The following is a 24,001-nucleotide window of genomic DNA, read 5'->3' as shown; positions in this document are numbered from 1 at the left end:
GGATATTACAACGCTTAAGATAGAAAGAAAGAGTTACTAAAAAAATGAGCCAAACATAAGGAGATCAAAACCCCAGGTCCAGGTGGCTAGCACCCACAGATATTGAAACAGACTAGGATGGAGATAGCAGAGGTACTAGCATCCATATATGGAAACTCAATAGATAGAAGAAAAGGGCTAAAGGGTTGCTGAACAGCAAATGCAATTCAAACTGCTATTGATAGCAAACAACTATTGATGTCAGATTCGGAGTATAGGTAATAACGTGGAGGAGTGTACCAAACTACAGGTAGACATAAACAGGCTTGTAGGTGGATACATGAGGGAGAAGAGAAGGATATGCAGGCAAGTGGGAAGAGGTAGATAGGGTGGGCAGAAGTAATTCGAGTGGGAGAAGGCAGGTGTGGAATATAAACACTAGCATGGACCATTTGGACCAAATGGCCAATTTCTGTGCTATAGGTTCTCTGGAACAAAGCAAATTTAATGGGTGGCTTTAATTATCCAAAGGGTTCTGATGAAAGGTCACTAACTTGAAACTCTGTTTCTCTCTGCACAGATGCTGCCAGACCTGCTGAGTATTTCCAGCACTTTCTGTTTTATTATTTATTATTAATTATCCAAAGGCCATGTTAGGGGCCCTTGAAGGGGAGGGGTTTCTACAGTGTATCTGGGACTGCTTTATCTATCAGTATATTTTTACCCTGACAAGGAGAGAAACAGTGCTGGCATCCAGTTCTAGGAAATGAAGTGGCCCAGATAGGTAACGTAAGGGTAGAGGAGAACATTTAGGAAACAGCGGCCATAACATAATTGCGTTTTAATTGAAAAAGAGAGAGAACAATCAAAAACAAAAGTACTTGGCTGTAAAAAGAAAGTCACTTTCAATGAAATAAAATAGAACGAACACAAATAAACTGGAAGGATAAACTTACAACTAAGACAGTGCAGAAACAATGCAAAGCGTTGACAAGAGATAATTAGAGCATAAACTAGACATGTTCCAGAAGTAAAAGGGGGTACAGCAAAAGCAGGAATTCCTTGGAGGAATAAAAAAAAATTAATCTTTAAAAAGAGATGTTTGACCAACCTGGAGACAATAAAAGAAAATAAAAAATAAAGAATTTGCATTTATTTGGCATCTTTCATGACATTGAGACATCCCAGAATACTTTAAAGCCAATGAAGTACTTTTGAAGTGGAGTCACTGTTGTAATGTAGGAAATGGGGCAGCCAAGTTGTACACCGTATGGAGGAATGACTGAGATACTAAACAAATACTTTACCTTGTGTTTCACAAGAGAGTATGGTTGTAGGAAGGGAAGGATACAAGGGGAGGTGGTGGAGTAATTCAATAGAATAATGACTTAGTTGTGCTTCATTAGTTGTGCTATCAGCTGTGCTTCATTGTAACATTTTGCTATGTTACAGCTCCTACATAAATGCAAACTGTTATTACACTACTTCAGTACAGTACTGAAGGAGTGCTGCATTGTCAGAGGTGCCATCTTTTGGATGAGACATTAAAGCAAGCCTCCATTTGCACTCTCAGATGGACATAGACAATTCCTGTGCACTATTTTGAAGCAGCATGGGGTGTTTTCCCTGGTGTCCTAATCAACATTTATCTCTCAATCAACATCACTAAGACTAGTCATTTGTTACATTGCTGTTTGTGGGACCTTACTGTGTGCTATGTGCATTTGCCGCATTCAACGGTGACTTTATAAGTACTTCCTTGGCTATAAAACATTTTGGGATCTCCTGAGAAGATAAAAGACACTATATATCTGCAAATTTGTTTATTCAGTAGCTGAAAAAAATGGTCAAACTTACAATGGACCTTAATGGACCACTAGTTCTGATGAAAGGTCACAGACCTGAAATGTTAACTCTACTTCTTTCTCCGCAGATGCTGCCAGACCTGCTGGGTATTTCCAACATTTTCTGTTTTTATTTCAGATTTCCAGCATCTGCAGCAATTTGCTTTAATTATTATGGATCACAATGGCTGCATTCCAGAATGCTTAGAGATGTCAGAGAGGAAATGGCACAGGCTCAGACCACAATCTGTAAAACATCCTTATGTTTGGAAGAGGACTGGGTTGCCAATGTAACCCCTCAATTCAAAGGGTGAGAAACTACTCAGCCTAATATCAGTCGTGGGTGAGCTGCTAGTATGGAATAAAATCAGTACTCACTGGAAAGATTTGGGTTAATTACAGACAGCCAATGTAGAATTATAAAAATCGAGTCACATCTCGCAAACTTAATCCAGCCTTTGAGGAAATAACAGACATGTTAATAAAAAAATATAGTGGATGATGTGAATATGGATTTTCCAAGTAGAGTTGATAAGGTGCCACAGATTGTTGGTAAAAGTAAGGACGTGGAAAATAGGAACAGGAGTAGGCCATTCAGCCCCTCAATCCTGTTCCATCATTCAGTTAGACCATGGTTGATCTATACTTCAACTCCATTTGCCTGCCCTGCTTCCACATCTCTCCCTTTCCCAGCAAAAATCTATCAATCTCAGTCTTGAAAACTTCAATTGAACCAACACCCACCATCTTTTGGTGGAAGAGAGTTACAAATTTCCACTACTCTTTGTGTGAAAGAGTGAGACCTCATTTCGCTCCTAAATGGCCTGAATGGGAGAGTGGCAATGTGGGTAGAAAATGTGTGACAGTAGTTATTAATTGATTTTTTTTGGACTACACAGATGTAACATTGTGTCCACCAGGGGTCAATGTTGTGACTATTATTAATATACATGAAAGAACATAAGATCTAGGAGCAGGAGTAGGCCATTCAGCCCCTCAAGCCTGCCCTGCCATTCAATAAGATCATGGCTGATCTGTCCCAGGCCTCAACTCCTCTTTCGGGCCTGCTCCGCCTAACCCTCAACTCCCCGAGATTTCAAAAATCTATCTACCTCTTCCTTAAGTACATTTAGTGACCTAGCCTCCACAACTCTCTGAGGTAGAGAATTCCAGAGATTCACCACCCTCTGAGAGAAGTTCCTTCGCATCTCAGTTTTAAATGTGTTCCCCCTTATTCTGTAACTATGTCCGCTAGTTCGAGATTCCCCCACTAGTGGAAACATCTTCTCAACATCTACCCTGTCAAGCCCCCTTAAAATCTTATATGTTTCAATAAGATCACCTCTTCTAAACTCCAATGAATAAAGGCCTAACCTGTTTTGCCGTTCTTGATAAGACAACCCCTTCATCCCAGGTATCAGCCTAGTGAATCTTTTCTGAACTGCCTCCAATGCTAGTATATCCTTCCTTAAAGACAGGGACCAAAACTGTACACAGTACTCCAGGTGTGGCCTCACCAACACCCTGTACAGTTGTAACAAGACTTCCCTATTTCTAAACTCTAACCCCTAGCAATAAAGGCCAAAGTTCCATTTGCCTTCCTAATTACTTGCTGCACCTGCATGCTAACCTTTTGTGTTTCATGCACAACAACACCCAGATCCCTCTGTACTGCAGTATTTTGTAGTCTTTCTCCATCTAAATAATAATCTGCCTTTTTATTCTTCCTACCAAAGTGGATGACCTCACACTTTCCCACATTGAACTCCATCTGCCAAGTTTTTGCCCACTCACTTAACCTATCGATATCCCTTTGCAGATTCTTTGTGTCCTCATCACAACATGCCTTCCCACCTATTTTTGTATCGTCAGCAAATTTGGATATATTACACTCTGTCCCTTCCTCCAAGTCATTAATATAGGTAGTAAATAGTTGAGGCCCTAGGACCGATCCTTGTGGCACCCCACTAGTTACGGCATTCCAACCTGAAAAAGACCCATTGATCCCGACTCTCTGCCTTCTGTGTGTTAGCCAGTCCTCAATCCATGCCAACACATTACCCCCAATACCCTGTGCTCTTATTGTGTGCAATAACCTTTTATGTGGCATCTTATCAAACGCCTTCTGAAAATCCAAATACACTACATCTATTGGTTCCCTTGTATCCACTCTGCTTGTTATATCCTCAAAGAACTCTAACAAATTTGTCAAACATGATTTCTAAAAGAAGTCTAGACTTGGGTACGGTGGATGCTACTGATATTAAAATTAAGGCATGTGGTTAGCTGTGAAGAGGTCTGTAAGTAAATTTAGGAGTTAAACAAGTTAGTAGATTGGGCAGATAGATATCAGATAACATTCAATGTGGATAAATATGAGATGATGTTATTTGGGAGGAAGAATAAGGAAAGAACATATTCACTAAATGGTAACATTTTAAAAGGAGTAGTTACACAAAGAGATTTACTCACTCAGATGTACCAATCTTTAAGACTGGGAAGGAAAGTTAAGTCAGCTGTTAAAAAACCCATGGGACCCTCAATTTTATTAATAAGGGCATAGAGTATTACAGCAAAGAGGCAATGTCAAACCCATTCAGATCATTAGTTAGCTCCCAGATAGAATGGTGGCTGTTAGTTTTGGGTGTTGTGTCTCAGTGGTAGTATTTCTCTGAATCAGAAGGTTGTGGGTTCAAAGTCCCACTCCAGGGTGTTATGTCTGTTCGGGTGGATGTAAAAAATCCCACAGCCATGTTTAAAGAAGACAAGGGGAGTTCTCCCCAGTGTCCCAGCCAATATTTACCCCTCAACCAACATCACCAAAACAGACGATCCAGTCATTTATTTCATTGCTATTTCTGGAAGCTTGCTATGCATGTGCACAATGGCATGATTACAAAAGATATTTTTCTCCTCTCACTTCCAATGTTAATTCCCACTAGATTTACAGTCTATAATTAATATTAGTTAAACAAATCTGCTTTGCTAATAACTTGATAGAGGTGCTAAAGACATCAGTGAATTCATTTCTACAATTTCATCAACCTCACAGTGAAATTGAATGCATCCTGGTCCAAGGAAAAATCAATTTTCTTCAGTGCAGCAACAGGCATGTTTGAGCTGCCAAATTGATATTAATAACTCAATTTAAATGCATTTCCATCTGCCAGGCCAGAATTATGGATACTGGGGAATTTAAGGTTTGATTGGCTAAGATTGGATGTGAGTTTATAAATATTTTAAAAAGTATTTATTTAGCAAATGCTCGGATACAGCCAGTGTTGGACCCTGTCAGAGATGCTGTTGACCCATCCCACAGGAATGTTGAAGGTTCAATTGATTGTACCTTCAGATGTGTTGAAACACTGCTCGACATAAACAGGAAACCATCTGAAACTCAGCCTTACAGCCAGGGATTTTGCATCAGTGTAAACCAAGTGGTAGCATCGTATAATCGATCTTCTTGGATGTCACTGCAATGAGCCTTTGAGCATCTCTGCATGGCTGCAGGCAACAGCTGACGGTCTACAGGTGTGTCAGTACAATTCACCGCCCACAATCTTTTGAATGGACACACCAGTTATCTGTGGTCTGTTGGGTCTTGGAGCCAATGGCTAAAAATAATTTAAAGGAGTGCAAGATCTAAGACTCGATCACAAATTCTAAAACATGTATGCTGTCTCCCAGTGCTGTTAACCACATTGGAATTGCTTAAGTACATTGTAGTTCAGATATAGAAATTACATTTTCTAACTTACCCATCAACTCATTCAATAAAGATCTGGATTGATAATGAATAGAATGATCGAAGAAAGACCTGCATTTATATAGCACCTTTTACAATCACAGGATGTCCCAAAACACTTTAAAGCCAATGAAGTACTTTTGACGTGAGGTCACTGCTGTCATGAAGAACACATGGTGACCAGTTTTTGCACCGTAAGCTCCCACAAAGAACAGTGAGGTAAATGACCAGATAATCTGAGTTAGTGATGTTGGTTGAGGGATAAATATTGGCCAGGACACCAGGGAGAACTCCCCTGGTCTTCAAATAATGTTGTGGACTTTAATATCTCATGTGAAAGATGGCACCTTCAACAGTGAAGCACTCCCTCAGTATTGCACTGAAAGTAAAGATTAAAAGCTACACTGCAAGTTGTGGATTACCCAGGAGGAAGAGATGAGAGATCTACAAGTATTGGTGAAAGTTGATTACCAAAGAAATTTGAAGAGATTAATCTTTGTCCCCTGATTGAATCTTATTTCACTGGTTGTCAGAATCAATCGGATTATGTTTATGCAACTGACTACAGACCAGACCGGCGAATATACTGACCACTTACTCGCAAATTTTATTCATTGTCAAAATTTGATCTCTTGAACTTTAGCTATATTTTACACTGTGACAAATTGAAATGGTTTGGCTCATAGCAAAACTGCTGATTACTTTGCTCCCTTAGAAATACAAGTTAAATATTAGACCTTCCAAAATACTTTACACTGTGTGGGCTCACCACATTGATTCCAGTAGACTTAGGAAAGGGCAGTGGGAAAAAGCAGGGTTTTTTTTTAATGGTTATAGCACAGAAGGAGGCCATTTGGCCCATCATGTCTGTGCTGGCTCTCAGCAAGAGCAATTCACCTAGTCTCATTCCCCTGCCTTGTCCCTGCAACTCTGCACATTATTTTACTTCAGGTAATTATCCAATTTCCTTTGAAAGTCACAATTGAATCTGCCACCACACTGTCAGGCAGTTCATTTCAGATCCAATATATGAAATAAAACAGCACAATTAGATGGAGAAGATTCTGTCTTTGTTCAGGAAAGTATTTCAGAATGGCTGTTTAAAATTGCCCCTTCTTGTACAGACTGTTCTCCTGCAGAATGTCACTGCAACATATTAATGCAAGGACACATTTTTCTTCGTGATATTTCAAAATGAAAGACCTTGCTTGCTTAACATATTCCCGAAGTTTATGATGCTGGAATGTTCCCCATAAAGTATTCAAAAATCTTACAGCTGGTAATTTTTGCTATTGCTTGAAGGATGCCTAATGTGGTCATTTGTCCCATCGAGACTATACCAGCTCTCTGTAGAGCAATCCAGTCAGACCCATTCCCCCGCTCTATCCCCGTAGCCCTGCAAGTTTATTTCCCTCAAGCGCCCATCCATTTTCCCTTTGAAGTCATTGATTGTCTCCGCTTCCATCACCTCATTGGCAGAGAATGGTCATTATCACTTGCTGCGGAAAAATATTCTTCCACAAATTCCCCCTGCATCTCTTGCCCAAAACCTTCCGTCTGTGTCCTCTAAGCCTTGTCCCATCAGTTAAGGGAACAGTTTTTCTTTGTCTACCTTATCTAAATCTGTCATAATCTTGTACACCTCTATCAAATCTCCCCTCAATCTCCTTTACTCTAAGGAGAAAAACACCAGCTTTTCCAACCTAACCCTGTAACTAAAATCCTTCATTCCTGGAACCATTCAGGTAAATCTCCTCTGCACCCTCTCAAGGACCCCTCCCATCCTTCCTAACGTGTGCTGACCAGAACTGGACACAATACTCTAGTTGTGGCCTAACCAGAGCTTTATAAAGGTTCAGAATAACTTCCCTGCTTTTTTACTGCCACAGAACTGTATTTTTTCTTCCTGTTTGAAACAGTGTGCCTTTAAGACTCTGTTAAAAAGTGTACCTTTAAGACAGAGAGAGAAGTGTTAGATTTCTGAGAACAGTGTGCCACAGCTGCATTTGCTACCTAGGCAAGATCAGGAGAGTGAGGAGGCCACAGGGTAAAATGTTTCAATTTGACTGTGTAAAAACCAGCTAAAACCAGTTTTGAGAGATAGCACGCTTACTGAAGGAAAGAGCTGTCTATTTCTCACAGCAGAAATTCTACAATTCTACAACAGGCCATCTTATTGCCGAAGAAGGAAAAAACCCTTTGAAGACAGCATTTGTATTGCTGGAGTAAAGTTTCGACTAAAAGACTATCGGTTTTAAAATACAAGTAGCCTATTGCTGTGCTCATCATTGAAAGATCTGTTTGATGCCTGCTGCAGCCGAAGTGCTTTGAATGTCTATCAAGGGGCGGCGCAGTGGTTAGCACTGCAGCCTCACAGCTCCAGCGACCCGGGTTCAATTCTGGGTACTGCCTGTGTGGAGTTTGCAAGTTCTCCCTGTGTCTGCGTGGGTTTCCGCCGGGTACTCCGGTTTCCTCCCACCACCAAAAGACTTGCAGGTTGATAGGTAAATTGGCTATTATAAATTGCCCCTAGTATAGGTAGGTGGTAGGAGAATATAGGGACAGATGGGGATGTGATAGGAATATGGGATTAGTGTAGGATTAGTATAAATGGGTGGTTGATGGTCGGCACAGACTCGGTGGGCTGAAGGGCCTGTTTCAGTGCTGTATCTCTAAATAAAAAATAAATAAAAAATAAAAGAAAAGTCTGTTTCATCAAATCCGCATGGAGACTTTGAGTGACATTTGATTATTTTTACACTAGGATATTCACCCATCAGCAACGTAACCCACAAAGACTAACAACCCAGTTATTTATTTATTCTTCAGAGACAGCTATTTTGTAAATCATCGTTTTTAAAAGAAAACTGTTAACCTTTGATTTTTGAGTGTATGTGTGTGAATGGGGGAGTTAGGTTAAAATAAGAAGTTATAAGGTCTTTAGAAATAAGGTTATCTTAATAGTGTTTAAGATTTAGTTTTAATAAATTATTAATTTGTTGTTGTCTAAAGATACCTGGTTTGGCCTGTTTTATCCTGGGAGGGAGGGGGGGGGGTGGCTGGGGGCGGGGGTGGGGGGAGGTGGCTGGGGGTGGGGGGTGGGTTACAAGAGTGTTTAATTTGACTGTTTTCTGGTTGGATGGAAAATCTTTAATAATATGCTGCGACCTGTGGAGTGACGGGACTGAATTGACAGTGCATTGCTCCTGCCTCGGTTGTAACAGTACTCAATACCTCTATTTATGGAACCCACGATCCCATATGCTTTACTAACTACTCTTTCAGAGTAGCCACCTTCAAAAATCTATGCACATGAACCCCAGGTCCCTCTGATCCTGCACACTCTTTACAACTGTGCTATTACCTCTCCCTATCCCTCCCTATCACTTCACATTTCTCTGTATTAAATTCCATCTGCCACTTGTCTGCCCATTCTGCCAGCCTATCTATGTCCTGTTGCAGTCGATTGGCAAATTTAAAAATTTTACTCTGTGTTCCAATATCCAAGTCATTTATAAAAACAAAAAAGCAGTGATCCTAGCACTGATGCTTGGGGAACATCACTGTCTACCATCCTCCACTCTGAAAAACAATCATTTACCACGACTCTGTTTTCTGTCCTTAAGGCTATTTTTTTATCCAAGGTGACACGGAACCTCATATTCCATGAGCCTCAATTTTGCTAACCAACCTTTTATAGAATCAAAGAATCATAGAATAGTTACAGCACAGAAGGAGGCCATTCAGCCCGATGTGTCTGTACTGGCACTCTGCAAGAGCAACTCAGCTAGTCCCACTCCCCCGCCTTTTCCCTGCAGCCCTGCAAATGTTTTCTCTTCAAAATGTTATCCAGTTCTCATCTGAAGGCTTCGATTGAATCTGCCTCCACCACACTCTCAGGCAGTGCATCCCAGATCCTAACCACTCGCTGCATAAAAATGTTTTTCCTCATGTCGTTGTTGCTTCTTTTGCCAATTACCTTAAATTGGTGCCCTATGGTTCTGGATCCTTCGGCCAATGGGATCAGTTTCTCCCTATCTACTCTATTCAGATCCCTCATGATTTTGAACACCTCTATCAAATCACCTCTTAATCGTTTCTTCTCCAAGGACAGACTCAGATTCTCCAATCTATCCACGTAACTGAAGTTCCTCATCCCTGGAATAATTCTTGTGAATCTCTTCTACACCCTCTCTAATGCCTTAACATCCTTCAGAAGGTCTGGTGCCCAGAACTGGACACAATGGCTGAATTTTGTTCTGCCCTTGGAGGCGGGCATGGAGGAGGGGTGGAAACAAAATGACGGGGGCGCACTGTTCCCAATGTTGCCCAGGCCCCTGCCATTTTGTCCAGGGCGGGCAAGCTGAAGACAGCCTTCCCGCTCCAGGCCCATTGAGGCCCCTTAATGGCCACTTAAGGGCTTCTTTCTGCCTCCACTTCGATTTTGTTGAAGATGGAGGCGTCGCTGCCACATGGAGATGCCGCCAGGTAAAGCCTGATGGCCTCCGAGTGCCGTCAGGAGGATCCCTCCTTTAGGGGCAATCCTGGGCCCCCAGAGGGCTCCGCACCCTGGTGGTGATCACCACACTCCCATGAAGATGCCATCCCCCCCCCACACCCTCACAAATCACACCCCCACCCAATCCCGTCGCCAGGGCCTGCTGAATGACCCTGGCAACCCCGATTTCACTTAACTCTTTCAGGGTCTTCATCACTCTTCCCTTCGGAACTGCAGGGCTTCCTGCAGTACCAGCAGTGGCCATTGATCCCAGTGGCACTGTTGGTACTGCAGAGTTGCCAGCCTTCCAATTAGCTGGCAGCTCTGGAGGGAAGCTTGTCCCTTACAGGGATGGCGTCCCTAATGGTGGGCAGTTAATTGGCTGCCCGCTGTTAAATAGCAGTGCGGGTCTGACGGAGGGCTGAGGTGGGTTCTCCCCCGCCTTCTGGCCCGCCGCTGTGAACCCCATTGTCAAAACAAAATGCGACCCAATGCTCCAGTTGAGGCTGAACCAGTGGTTTGTACAGGTTTATCATAACTTCCCTGTTTTTGTAGTCTATTCCCCTATTTATGAAGCCCAGGATCCCATAAGCTTTACTAACTGCTTTCCCAACCTGCCCTGCGGGTCCTGGTACTTTGTCAAACGCTTTCTTAAAATCCATATAGCCAACATCCATTGCTTTCCCTTCAACAGCTTTCTCTGTTACTTTATCAAAAAATTCAATTAGATCAGGACAAGCATGATCTGCCTTTTACCAATTCGTGTTGGCTCTGCTTAATTAACTCAAACCTCTCCAACTGCCTGTTGATTTTTTCCCTGGTTATTGTTTCTAAAACCTTACCCACCACTCATGTTAAACTGACTGGCCTGTAGTTGCTAAGAATTTCTTTACACCCTTTCTTGAACAGGGGTATCACATTTGCCATTCTCCAATCTTCTGTCTCCCCAGTATCTAGGGAAGATTGGAAGATCATGGCAAACCCTTCCACTATCTCCACTCCAACTTCTTTTAACAACCTGACGTGCAAGCCATCTGGACCAGGCACTCCAAACATAGCCTGACTTTCGAGTATATCTGTCCTATCAATTTTCACCAAATCTATTTTTTAAAAATTCTTTCACAGGATGTGGGCATTCTTAATTGCCCTTGACAACTGAATGGCTTGCTAGGCCAATTCAGAGGGCAGTTAAGAGTCAAGCACATTGCTGTGGATCTGGACTCACATGTAGGCCAGACCGAGTAAGGATGGCAGATTTCCTTGCCTAAAGGACATTAGTGAACCAGATGGGTTCTTTCAACAATTGACAATGGCACTATTACTGATTATAGCTTTCAATTCCATCTCTGCTTCTCCTGATATTTTGTCAGCATCATCTTCCTGAGTAAATACTCATAATAAAGTACTCATTATTGGGAACATAGGAACATAGGAGCAGGAGTAGGCCATTCAGCCCATTGAGCATATCCCACCTTCAATGCCTTTTTCCCACACTATTCCCATATCCCTTTACATCATTTGCATTTAGAAATCTGTCAATTTTTGCTTTAAACATACTCAATGACTGAGCTTCCACAGCCCTCTGGGGTAGAGAATTCCAAAGATTCACAACCCTCTGAGTAAAGGAATTTTTCCTCATCTCTGTCCTAAGTGGCTTCCCCCTTATTTTGAATTTGTGTTCCCTGGTTCTAGACTCCCCAACCAGGGGAAACATCCTACCTGCATCTACCCTGTCTATCCCTTTAAGTATTTTGTAGGTTTCAATGAGATCACCTCTCATTCTTCAAAACTCCAAAGAATACAGGCCCAGTTTCCCCAATCTCTCTTCATAGGACAGTCCCGCCATCCCAGGAACAAGTCTGGTGAATCTTTGTTACACTCCCTCTATGGCAATAATATCCTTTCAAAGGTAAGGGGACCAAAACTGCACACAGTACTCCAAGTGCCGTCTAACCAAGATTCTATACAATTGAAAACTTCACTACTCCTGCACTCAAATCCTCTTGCAATAAAGGCGAACATACCATTAACCTTCCTAATTGCTTGCTTCATGTGCATGTTAGCTTTCAGTGACTTATTAACGAGGACACCCAGGTCCCTTTGTATATCTACACTTTCTAATCTCTTACCATTTAAGAAATACTCTGCACAACTATACCTCCTACCAAAGTGGATAACCTCACAATTTTCCACATTATATTCCATCTGCCACGTTCTTGCCCACTCACTAAGTCTGTCCAAATCCCCTCGAAGCCACTTTGCATCTTCCTCACAACACACATTCCCACCTAGTTTTGTGTCATCCGCGAACTTGGAAATGCTACATTTGGTCCCCACATCCAAATCATTGATATATATTGAGAACAGCTGGGGCCCAAGCACTGATCCTGCAATACCCCACTAGTCACAGCCTGCCAATGTGAGAATGACCCACTTATACCTACTTTCTGCTTTCTGCCTGTTAACCAATCCTTAATCCATGCCAGTAGATTACCTCCTATCCCATGTGCTTTAATTTTGCTAACCAATCTCCTGTGGGGCACTTTATCAAAAGCCTCTGAAAATCCAAGTATACCACATCCACTGACTCCCCTTGATCAATTCTGTTAGTAACATCCTCAAAAAACTCCAACAGGTTTGTCAAACATGATTTCCCATTCAAAAGCCCATGTTGACTCTGCCCAGTCAGATCATTATTACACAAGTGTCCATTTATCACATCCTTTAGAATAGATTCTAGCATTTTCCCAACCACAGATGTAAGGCTAACAGGTCTGTATTCCCTGTTTTCTCTCTCCCTCCCTTCTTAAATAGTGGTGTGACATTTGCGACCTTCCAATCTGCAGGAACTACTCCAGAATCTATCGAATTTTGGAAGATGATTATCAATGCATCCACTATCTCCATAGCTACCTCTTTCCACACTCTGGGATGTAGAATATCAGATCCTGGAGACTTATCAACCTTCAGTCCCATTAATTTCTCCAGTACAACCTTCTTAATAATACTAATTTCCTTCAATTCCTCATTCCCCCTAACCCCTTATTCTGGCCTTGCCCTGCGCCTCAAAGCATCTCTTTGTCCCTAATAGGCCCCACTCCACCTCTTACTACGCACTTACTATTTACATGCCATTAGAAGGTTTTTGTGTTCCCTTTTATGTTGACTGCCATTTTATTCTCACATTCTCCCTTTGCCAGTCTTATTTTCCTCTTCACTTCCCCTCTCAAATTATTGTATTTGGCCTGGTTCTCACTTGAGGAATTCGCCTGACATGCAGCATTCACCCTCTTTTTTTTCTTTTATCATATTCTCTATCTCCATCGTCATCAAAGGAGCCCTGTCTTTCATTCCCTTAACTTTCGCCCTTGTTGGAATGTACCTAGCCTGTACCTGAAACATCTCCTCCTTAAAAATCACCCATTACAGCTTTTCCTGTCAGTCTTTGGTACCATTTTACCCTGGCTAGATCCCCTCTCAGTCCTTTGATGTTTTCTCTTTTCCAGGTTAAAAGTTCTACTTTCGATTGTTCCTTGTTCTTCTCCATTGGTAATCTAAACCTTATGATACAATGATCACTCCTACCCAAGTGTTACCCCACAGACACTTGGTCCACTTAGTCCACCTCTTTCCCCCGCACCAGATCCAGCAATGCCTCCTTCCTAGTTGGACCCAGAAGATACTGGCCTGAAACATTTCAGAAATTGCTCCCCTCTTTACCCCTGTTACAACCAGGTGAGAAAGGTGTCCAGGGATCTCTTTCAGCCTACACCTGGTCTTATTGTAACAGGATTTCATTTTTAAACACACTGTGTTTTTAGATCCCCCTTGGTGAATCCTTGTTCACTGCTTTCCAATTATAAGGCAAAGAAACCAGCACACCAGGTTTTCTCAGGTCTAAAGAAGAAAAATGAAATTTTATTAAACTTAAACTCTAACTCGGCTATTGCCTATGAATACACGCCGTGCCCCACACTAGCATGCATACGCTGTATGCACATGCAAATAGAGACAGAAAAGAGCAGAAGAAAAATAGTGGAGAAGTTTGAGGCAATCTCTGAAGGAGGTTTGTTACTGTGCTTCAAGCTCGCTGTAGAGTCCTTGATTGTAGATTGTCTTGTTTTTTGTTGGGGCCCTGTGTACAACTCTGGTCACCACACTATATGAAGGATGTGATTGCACTGGAGAGGGTGCAGAGAAGATTCACCAGGATGTTGCCTGGGCTGGAGCATTTCAGCTATGAAGAGAGACTGATTAGCAGTGATTAGTACCGCAGCCTCACAGCTCCAGCGACCCAGGTTCGGTTCTGGGTACTGCCTGTTTGGAGTTTGCAAGTTCTCCCTGTGTCTGCGTGGGTTTTGGCCGGGTGCTCCGGTTTCCTCCCACAGCCAAGGACTTGCAGGTTGATAGGTAAATTGGCCATTGTAAATTGCCCCTAGCGTAGGTAGGTGGTAGGAGAATTGTGAGGATGTGGTAGGGAATATGGGATTAATGTAGGATTAGTATAAATGGGTGGTTGATGGATGGCACAGACTCGGTGGGCTGAAGGGCCTGTTTTAGTGCTGTATCTCTCTATGACTCTATGAATAGGCTAGGGTTGTTTTCCTTAGAGCAGAGAAGGTTGAGGGGGACCTGATTGAGATATACAAAATTATGAGGGGCATTGATAGAATAGATAGGAAGAAACTATTCCCTTAGTGGAGGGATCAATAACCAGGGGGCATAGATTTAAGGTAAGGGGCAGGAGGTTTAGAGGGGATTTAAGGAAAAAAACTTTCACCCAGAGGGTGGTTGGAATCTGGAACACACTGCCTGAAAGGGTGGTAGAGGCAGGAACCCTCACAACATTTAAGAAATATTTAGATGAGCACTTGAAATGCCATAGCATACATGTCTATGGGCCAAGTGCTGAAAAATGGGATTAGAATAGATAGGTGCTTGATGGCCGGCACAGCCACGATGGGCCGAAGGGCCTGTTTCTGTGCTGTATAACTCTATGACTCCATGAATATTCTTCTTAAACCTTGTTCACTGTAGGAGACTTTTCTCTCTTGGGGTTCATGTGTCTTCAATCTGTCTTCAGTTCTGTGAGAAAGAGATGGGAGCAGACAGGAGAGAGACGTTCTCAGTCCAGGGGCAAAGAGCTTTCTTAGTTCAAATTCTCTGTGGCAAGTTCAAATTCAAAAAACACCAGCAGCCAGTTATTCATGTCACTAGACTGGTTTGACCAGGTCTCTTCTGTGTATTGGGAGCATCTTAGCAGTCAACCTGGAAGGATAGCTTCTCCACCTTCAACATCTGGTGATCAAAGGTCCATTGTGGATTAATTGGAGCAGGGAGTGGCCCCTTTGTCCTTTCCAAGCACTGTTTGTTACTATGCAAATGTATTTCCAGTCAAGTGTCTGCTGTTTTTTTAAAAAGCAAGTTCTTTGTTTACTCCAGTTACAGTTTAAAAATCAGTGGTCATGTGGCAAAATATATGTGCCTCATTCTTGGCAGGTGGGGGCTTGCATGACATCCCTTACTCTAAAATTATCCCAATCAATATTAGGGTAATTAAAGTCCCCACCATCATCACTCTATATAGCTCTTGCACATCTTTGTGATTTCCTTGCAGATGTACTCTATCTCTCTCTTGCTATTTGGTCTGTAGAGTAACCCCAGTAGTGTGATCATGCCTTTCTTGCTTCACTACTCTAACCAAATAGATTCTGTCTTTGCCCCCTGAAAAACATCCTCTCTTTCTGACTATAATGTTTTCCCGAATCAGTACTGCCATCCCACTTCCCTTTTTCCTTCCCTATCTTTTCTGAAAACTTTGTATCCTTGAAAATTATGCACCCGGTCCTTACCACTTTTAAGCCATGTTTCCATTATTGTCACTACACCATATTCCCACACGACTATTTGTGCTTGTAGCTCACCAACCTTATTCACCACACTTGGTGCATTTACACACATGCATTGTCAACCTGTCTTTGTATTCTTTGTAGTCCTTCTTAGTTCACTCCCACCCAGTATGGTACTACTTCCTTCTCTAGTACTGTCCAACACTCACTCCTTTATGCAACTTATTCTTCTTTTCTACTTCTATATTCTGGTGCCCATCCTCCTGCCAATTTAGTTTAAACCCTCCCCAACCACACTAGTAAACCTCCCATGGGGACATTGGTCCCAGTCCTGATAAGATGCAACCTGCCCCTTTTGAATAGGTGCCTCCTGCCCCAGAACTGGTTCAGATGCCCCAAGAATCTGAAGCCCTCCCTCCTGCACCATTCTTCAAGCCAAGCACTGATCCTCCCTTTTTTCCTATTTCTACTCTCTTGTGCGTAACTTCGAGGTCCTACTCTTTAACTTCAACCCTAGCTCCTGAAAGTCTGACCATAGGACTTCAATACGTGCCCTCCTGATGTCATTGGTACCAATTTGGCTCACTCCCTTCCCCCTGCAGAATATTCTGCACCGTCTCTGTGCTGTCCTTTACCCTGGCACCAGGGAGGCAACACACCATGCGAGACTCACGATGACAGTTACAGAAATGCCTGTCTGTCCCTCTAACTATGGAATCTCCTATAATGACTGCATTTCTACTCTTTGCTCTTCCCTCCTGTACAGTCCCTTGCCCATCTCTGCCAAGGTCTGGACTGCACTCCTTCTAGGTGTCATCATTCCCAGCAGTCTCCAATGCTGAGGTGTGAGAGTGACACACACCCGGAAGACTCCTGCACCTTCTGCCTCTTCCTAGTCTTCCGGCTGGCCACCCAACTGCTATCCTGAACTTTCACTGCCTGTGGACTGACCACTTCCTGGAATGTACGATCTAAGAAAGTCTCCTGCTCCCTGATGCCCCACAATGACTCCAGCTGCCGTTAAGCTCAGAAATCCTGAGCTCGAGCTGAAGCAGCCAGAGACATTTCGTACACACGTGATCCCCCAAGATGCATGAAGTGTCCTGCAGTTCCCACGTGGCACAGGAATTGCAAGCAACAGGTCTCAGTTGCCTATCCATGATCAAAAAAAATCTATTCCCTCTTTTAGAATCTAGTTAGTACCTTGTTTAAACTATTAATTTTAATTAATATTTCTAGAGATCAAATCTCAGGTTTCATTGTCTCCTGCTCCCTCTCTCAAACCACTCCTTGTTTTTTTATAATACCAGAACAGCATCTCTTCCCTCACTGCACCAAATTTGCCAAGTTTAGTACTCTATGGAAGCAGCACTCTGTAGAACTGGGGTCCTCAACCACACTATTGGATGGCTGTTTCAAAGAGTCAATACAGGTATGATGGGCTGAATAGCCTCCTGCTGTGCTGTAGGATTTTGTGATTCTATACTAAGCCAGTTTTAATTTTACAATTTAAATGGGTATGATGCCCTTTATTATTCTCCCAGGCCAGTCTCAGGAAGACAGGTGGGCAAGTAGGTGTTCAGCTCTGTTGTTTCCACCAAGGCAGTGCCTCCAGATGGGACTCAGATGTCTAATAGTGACCTGGCGAGTCTCCTTTCTTGGCTATTCCCAACATCTCCACAGCTGAGTGAAGAACTAAACTTGTACAGCAAATTGGAGCTCCACATTGCGACAGCACAATCCCAAATTGACCACTGCACAGTTCTACATTTGGAGCCAAATTTATCTGAGGGCTAGTTATTAAAGGAGAAAGTTGTTTCAATAAATCAACTCAAATTTCCTTCCAATATTTAATGTTCCCATTTACAGGTAACTTTCTTTTTCTAGGAATATAAGAACTTTAAGAACAGTAGGTAGGCCAGTAAGCCCCTTGTGCCTGCTCGACCATCGCTGATCTGTATCCCAACTCCATTCACCTACCTTTGGTTCCATATCCCCTGATATCCTTACCCAACAAAAATCTATCGATCTCTGTCTTGAAAGCTTCAATTGACCTCCAACATCCCCAGCATTTTGAGGAAGAGTTCCAGATTTCCATTGCCTTTTAGAAAATGTGTTTCCTGATTTTGCTCCTAATGCCCAATCTCTAATTCTAAGTTTACATCCCCTCATTCTACATTCCCCAATCAGAGGAAATAGTTTCTCTGTAACTACTCTATCAAATCCTTTTAATATTTTAAACATCTCGAACAGACCACCCCTCAATCTTCTATACTCAAGGAATACAAACCAACATTATACAGCCTGCCCTTATAATTTAGCCCGTTAAGCCCTGGTATGTTTTAAGCCAATTATTTTGCCCATTCGCAAACTTTATTCCCCCATTCTATGTGATACAGAAGCTTGGAAAACTGTTGTGAATATCCGAATAATATCAGCTGCATTCCCCATCTCAACCTTGTCAGTAGTGACACTGAGAACAATTTCATTCAAGCACATCTAAGTATTTGTTCCCTGCTACATTAAACTCACCATAGCCATGTGACCCTATATATTCCAAAAGGAACAGTAAATGTGGTTGAATGTTATTTATTTGCAACATATACAGATCTACTGTCAAGGACTATTTGACAAGAGTAATTGACTGTGTAATTACATCTAATATCTGAACTTTGAGAACGATGTGTATAAATTGAAAAAAACGGCAGATGCTGGAAATGTGAAATAAAAACAGAAAATGCTGGAAACGCCAAGATCGGGCGGCATGTAGGGAGAGAGCATTAGTCAACATTTTGGATGTAAAGCCTTTGTGAGGGTAATGGAAATCTACAGTTCTCTCCCTAAAGAGGCTGTGGATGTTGGGGGTCAGTTGACATTTTCAGAACTGAGATTGATAGATTTTTGTTGGCCAAGGGATAGGAAACAAAGATGAGTGAATGGAGATGAGGTGCAGATTAGCCAGGATCTAACTGAGTGGCAAAATAGGCTTGAACAGCTGAATGGCCTCCTCCTGTTCCTGTGTATCTATGTAGCTGATTGAAGGAAGGGCCTATAACAAAACGATAACTTTTGATCTCTCCACAAATGCTGTCTGACCTGCTGAATGTTTCACCGTTTTTTGTTTTCGCTCGAGAATGATATAACAGCTATAAACACAAAGACCCAAAGGGAATAGCTTCCAATTTATGAGCAGTCTCACTTTAGTTCTTCCTGTATGTACAATATTTGTATTGTATTGTCTTTATTTGTTACAGAGAGGAGTACGAGCAAAATACCCCAGGCTTAGTTCTTAGACCCTTGATATTAATATATATGTTAATGACTTGAGCAAAGGTTATAGTGGGCAAAATCTGCAGATTTGCAGATGATACAAAAATGGAAAGCAGGAGAAACCATGAAGAATATTGCTATCAGATGTAGTGTGATTGAATATAGGTGTAATAGGCTTGATTAAGTAGAATTTGGAAATAGTTAGTGTATTATGCCTTTAGAGTTAAAGATTGAATAAATGGTTAGTTTTCAGAGCTCCTTGAAGGTCTCCTTTAAGATGGCAGAGTTAAATACTTCAAGGTTTCTGTTAGAATAGAATCTCTGTTGTCAAGTGCTTGGAAGATAAACACACATATTGAAATATCCTGTCAGTAGGAGGTAGCAACAAACTTAATTGGTTTGTTCAGACAGGTCAGCTCCGGAGGTTGCTGTGGGTGCCATGGAAAGGGTAATTAACAATAAATGGAATGTACTCACAGGAACAAGAGAGATCAGGTAAACACAATTATAAACATTTTGACCAGATAAAAGCTCACAGCTTCAAATTCCAGTAAAACATTAAATTATAGATAGGGGGCTGAATTTTACACCGCCCCAGTGGGTCGGATGGTGGCATGGGGGAAGATGAGGGCGGTGTAAAACTGAATGGGAGGCTCCGGGAGGCATACCCGCCTCGCTCCCATCTCCGGTCAACTTTACGGAGGTCGGGCGGTGGGGGGGATGGGGGTGGGTGGAAAACGGCCTGCTCGCCCGAGGCCAATCAACCACTTAATGGCCACTTAAGGGCCCTCGCCCGCCTCCACGGGTATTTTATCCATGGCAAGCGGGTGTGCTGGGGATGTGAAAGGCTGCTCAGCGATAGCTGCCGGCCTTTCCACGCGTCGGGGTGGGGGGGGCCATGGCAGTCAAGCACAGAGTGTCCGATTGAGGGCCGCCCCCGCCTCCCAACCTGCCACCAGGACCCAAGACGCCCTACTCCCCCCAAACGACCATCCTAGCCTCACCAAGGCATGACGGATCTCATTGGTGAGGCATGCCCGACTTACCTTTCCTCCTGGCTCCATGTCGTCGGCTGGGCTGCAGTCCCAGCAGTGGCCATTGTTCCTGGTGGCGCTGTTTGGACTAAAAGCTGCCGGCCCGCTGATTGGCCGGCAGCTCACTGAGGCGGGACTTCCTCCCTCAACGGGGTGGAAGTCCCACCTCGGGGCAATTAAAGCCCGGGGACCAGTAAAATGCGGAACAGAGTCCCAGGCTAGGCTGAAGTGGGCTCACCACCGACTTTTACATTGGTGCCAAATTCCTGTCCGCCTAAGGTAAACTCCAGCCCATGGATTTTAAAAGGAACACAGGTGACACCTTTAGAAATAGTATAAATACAAGATTTTGAAGCAAACACTTAGGGATGTTGAATCTTCAAACAGTACTTCTCATCCCATGCCTTATTCGGGGATTTAAGGTACAAGTTTGCTTTAAATTTTGATGGATATTCTGGATTTTCTAAGATAATTTTGCTGTAATATTAGCAAGGTTAAACTTTTGAATTCTATGTTAGAAATAAGAATATGTGTTACATCTCTCAGTAATATTTGATATTGTGATATACTTATCCACTTAAGAAGTTTATTGCATGTTAAATTCTTTAATAAATCTGTAAAAGTTAATAAACCGTCTCATGTAGTATTCTGTATACAGCTACAAGAACCCCCTCTCTGTGTCTCTTTAAGTGGAGAGATATTTATTGAAGAGAGTTTCCCAGATGCTTATAATATCTGGAATATTTATGACTTAGCCATAAAATATTAGAAATCGGCTATCCAAAAGATGGTAAAATTCTCTGTTGGTTTTCTTTCTTTGAGGGAAAGCTAGTGCAATTCTTTGGACCCAAATAAGTATCTGAGAATTTGTCTGGTTTGAACTTGATTAAAGGAGATTCATGGGGATGTACTCCTGATTTGGTTTAGTCTCTATAAGGGGTTAAAGTCATACTTCACCTAGTAGAAGGCTATTGATCTTTTAGATAACTGAGCAGGAACAGTTTGATGTGAATAGGTTCACAATCTTTGACAAAGATGAAAGAATCAAAATCTAAAGGTACACATGAAACAGTTGCTTTATCAGCAAAGAAATCTGTTGAGTTTTAATGCATACATCTATAAAATACTTAGCACAGGGCTTCTCTGCAGCACGAAGAAAGTGAGTAGGATATTGCACTGTATTAGCAGAAGCGTGGAGCAGCAATTAAAAATGGTCACATGGTTCTGGTGACCTATTTAAAAGAAGGGTTTTCAATGCATTGAAAGGATCAGAAGATGAGCAATAAAGAATTAAGCTTTGAGGGAAGGTTAAGGACATTGGGCTTGTACTTGGAGGAGAATCCGTTGAAGTTTTTAAGATTATGAAAGGGTTAAAATTCTCATTCAAGTGTCAAATCTCTCCATGGCCTCACCCCTCCCTATCTTTAATTTCCTGCAGCCCTAGAATCCTCTGAGATCTCTATGCTCCTGCAATTCTGGCCGCTTGCTCATCTAGAATTTTAATCACCCCACCATTGGTGGCTGTGTCTTCAGCTGCCTGGGCCCTAAGCTCTGGAATTCCCTCCCTAAAACGTTCTGCCTCTCCACTTCTTTCTCCTTTAAGTTGCTGCTTAAAACCTACCTCCTTGACCAAGTATCTGATTACCTGAGCTAATAACTCCTTCTTTGGCTCAATGACAAATTTTGCTTGCTAATTCTCCTGTCAAGCACCTCAACATGTCTTTCAACATTAAAGGCACTATATATATGCAAGTTACTATTGACAGTTTTATCCAAACAAATTGTTCGCTATGGTCAAGGTTTCAAACACAAGCTGGAGGCAGGTTCAAAAATTCGGGGCAAGAAGGGAAGTCAGTCAAAACCTATTTCACCCAATAGGTAAAGGTAAAATAAAAGGTCTAATGCAGGTGGGAGGTATACAGTAAATGGCAGAACCCTTAGGAGTATTGACAGGCAGAGAGATCTGGGCGTACAGGTCCACAGGTCACTGAAAGTGGCAACACAGGTGGATAAGTCAAGAAGGCATACGGCATGCTTGCCTTCATCGGTCGGGGCATAGAGTATAAAAATTGGCAAGTCACGTTGCAGCTGTACAGAACCTTAGTTAGGCCACACTTAGAATATTGCGTGCAATTCTGGTCGCCACACTACCAGAAGGACGTGGAGGCTTTGGAGAGGATACAGAGGAGGTTTACCAGGATGTTGCCTGGTCTGGAGGGCATTAGCTATGAGGAGAGGTTGGAAAAACGTGGATTGTTTTCACTGGAACGACGGAGATGGAGGGGCAACATGATGGAGGTTTACAAAGTTATGAGCGGCATGGACAGAGTGGATAGTCAGAAGCTTTTTCCCAGAGTGGAAGAGTCAGTTACTAGGGGACATAGGTTTAAGGTGCGAGGGGCAAAGTTTAGAGGGGATGTGCGAGGCAAGTTTTTTACACAGAGGGTGGTGAGTGCCTGGAAATTGCTGCCAGGGGAGGTGGTGGAAGCAGTTACGATAGCGACGTTTAAGAGACATCTTGACAAATATATGAATAGGAAGGGAATAGAGGGATATGGGCCCTGGAAGTGCAGAAGGTTTTAGTTTAGGCAGGCATCAAGATTGGTGCAGGCTTGGAGGGCCGAATGGCCTGTTCCTGTGCTGTACTGTTCTTTGTTCTTTGTTCTTCTTTGTAAGGTGAGGCCACAGAAGGATTTGAACTTCAGTAATAAACTTCTAGAATGGGCATGTAATTGACAAATGAATTTCAGTATAGATAAGAGTGAGGTGGTACATTTTGGTAAGAAGATTAAGGAGGCCACATATTCCTTGGAAAGTAACTGTCCAAATGGGGTAGAGGAACAAAGGGATCCTTGCATACAGATATAAAAATTATTAAAGTGGTGACATAGGTTAACAAGGCCATAAAAAAGCAAACAAAACACCGAGATTCATTACCAGAGGGATCAAGTTGAAAAGTTAAGAATTTCTTTTATTTGTCCTTGGGATGTGGGTGTCGCTGGCTATGCCAGCATTTATTGCCCATCCCTAATTGCCCTTGAGAAGGTGGTGGTGAGCTGCCTTCTTGAACCACTGCAGTCCATTTGTGGTAGGTACACCCACAGTGCTGTTAGGAAGGGAGTTCCAGGATTTTAACCCAGCGACAGTGAAGGAATGGCGATATAGTTCCAAGTCAGGATGATGAGTGACTTAGGGGAACTTGCAGGTGGTGGTGTTTCCATGCGTGTGTTGCCCTTGTTCTTCTCGGTGGTAGTGGTTGCGAGTTTGGCATGTGCTGTCGAAGGAGCCTTGGTGAGTTGCTGCAGTGCATCTTCTAGATGGTACACACTGCTGCCACTGTGCGTTGGTGGTGGAGGGAGTGAATGTTTAAGGTGTTGTTCAACTGGTATCAAACCTTGGTTAGTCCACATTTGGATACTGTGAACAGTTTGGTCTCCATATTATAAAAAGGACATAGAGAAACTGCTAAGGTGCAGAAAACATTTACTAGAATAATACCAGAACTGAGAGGTTAGACATATCAGGAAAGATTGAGCAGGCTGGGGCTCTTTTTTTTCCAGAAAAAAGAAGTCTGAGGGGTGATGTGATGGAGCTCGTTAAGATTATGAAAGTGTAGACATGAGATGTTTTGACTTGCAGGGAGACCAGAACTTGAGGCCATCAATATGAGATCAGGACTAATAAATCCAATCGGGAATTCAGGAGAAACCATTTCAATCAGACTGTGAAACTCTCTACCACAGGGAGTGATTGAGGCTGTTGGAATAGGTGGTGCAGTGGTA

This window comes from Heterodontus francisci, chromosome 27 (genome assembly GCF_036365525.1).
Source record: "Heterodontus francisci isolate sHetFra1 chromosome 27, sHetFra1.hap1, whole genome shotgun sequence".
Taxonomy (NCBI): Eukaryota; Metazoa; Chordata; class Chondrichthyes; order Heterodontiformes; family Heterodontidae; genus Heterodontus; species Heterodontus francisci.
The sequence above is the reverse complement of the archived record's forward strand: the minus strand, read 5'-3'. Positions refer to the sequence as shown.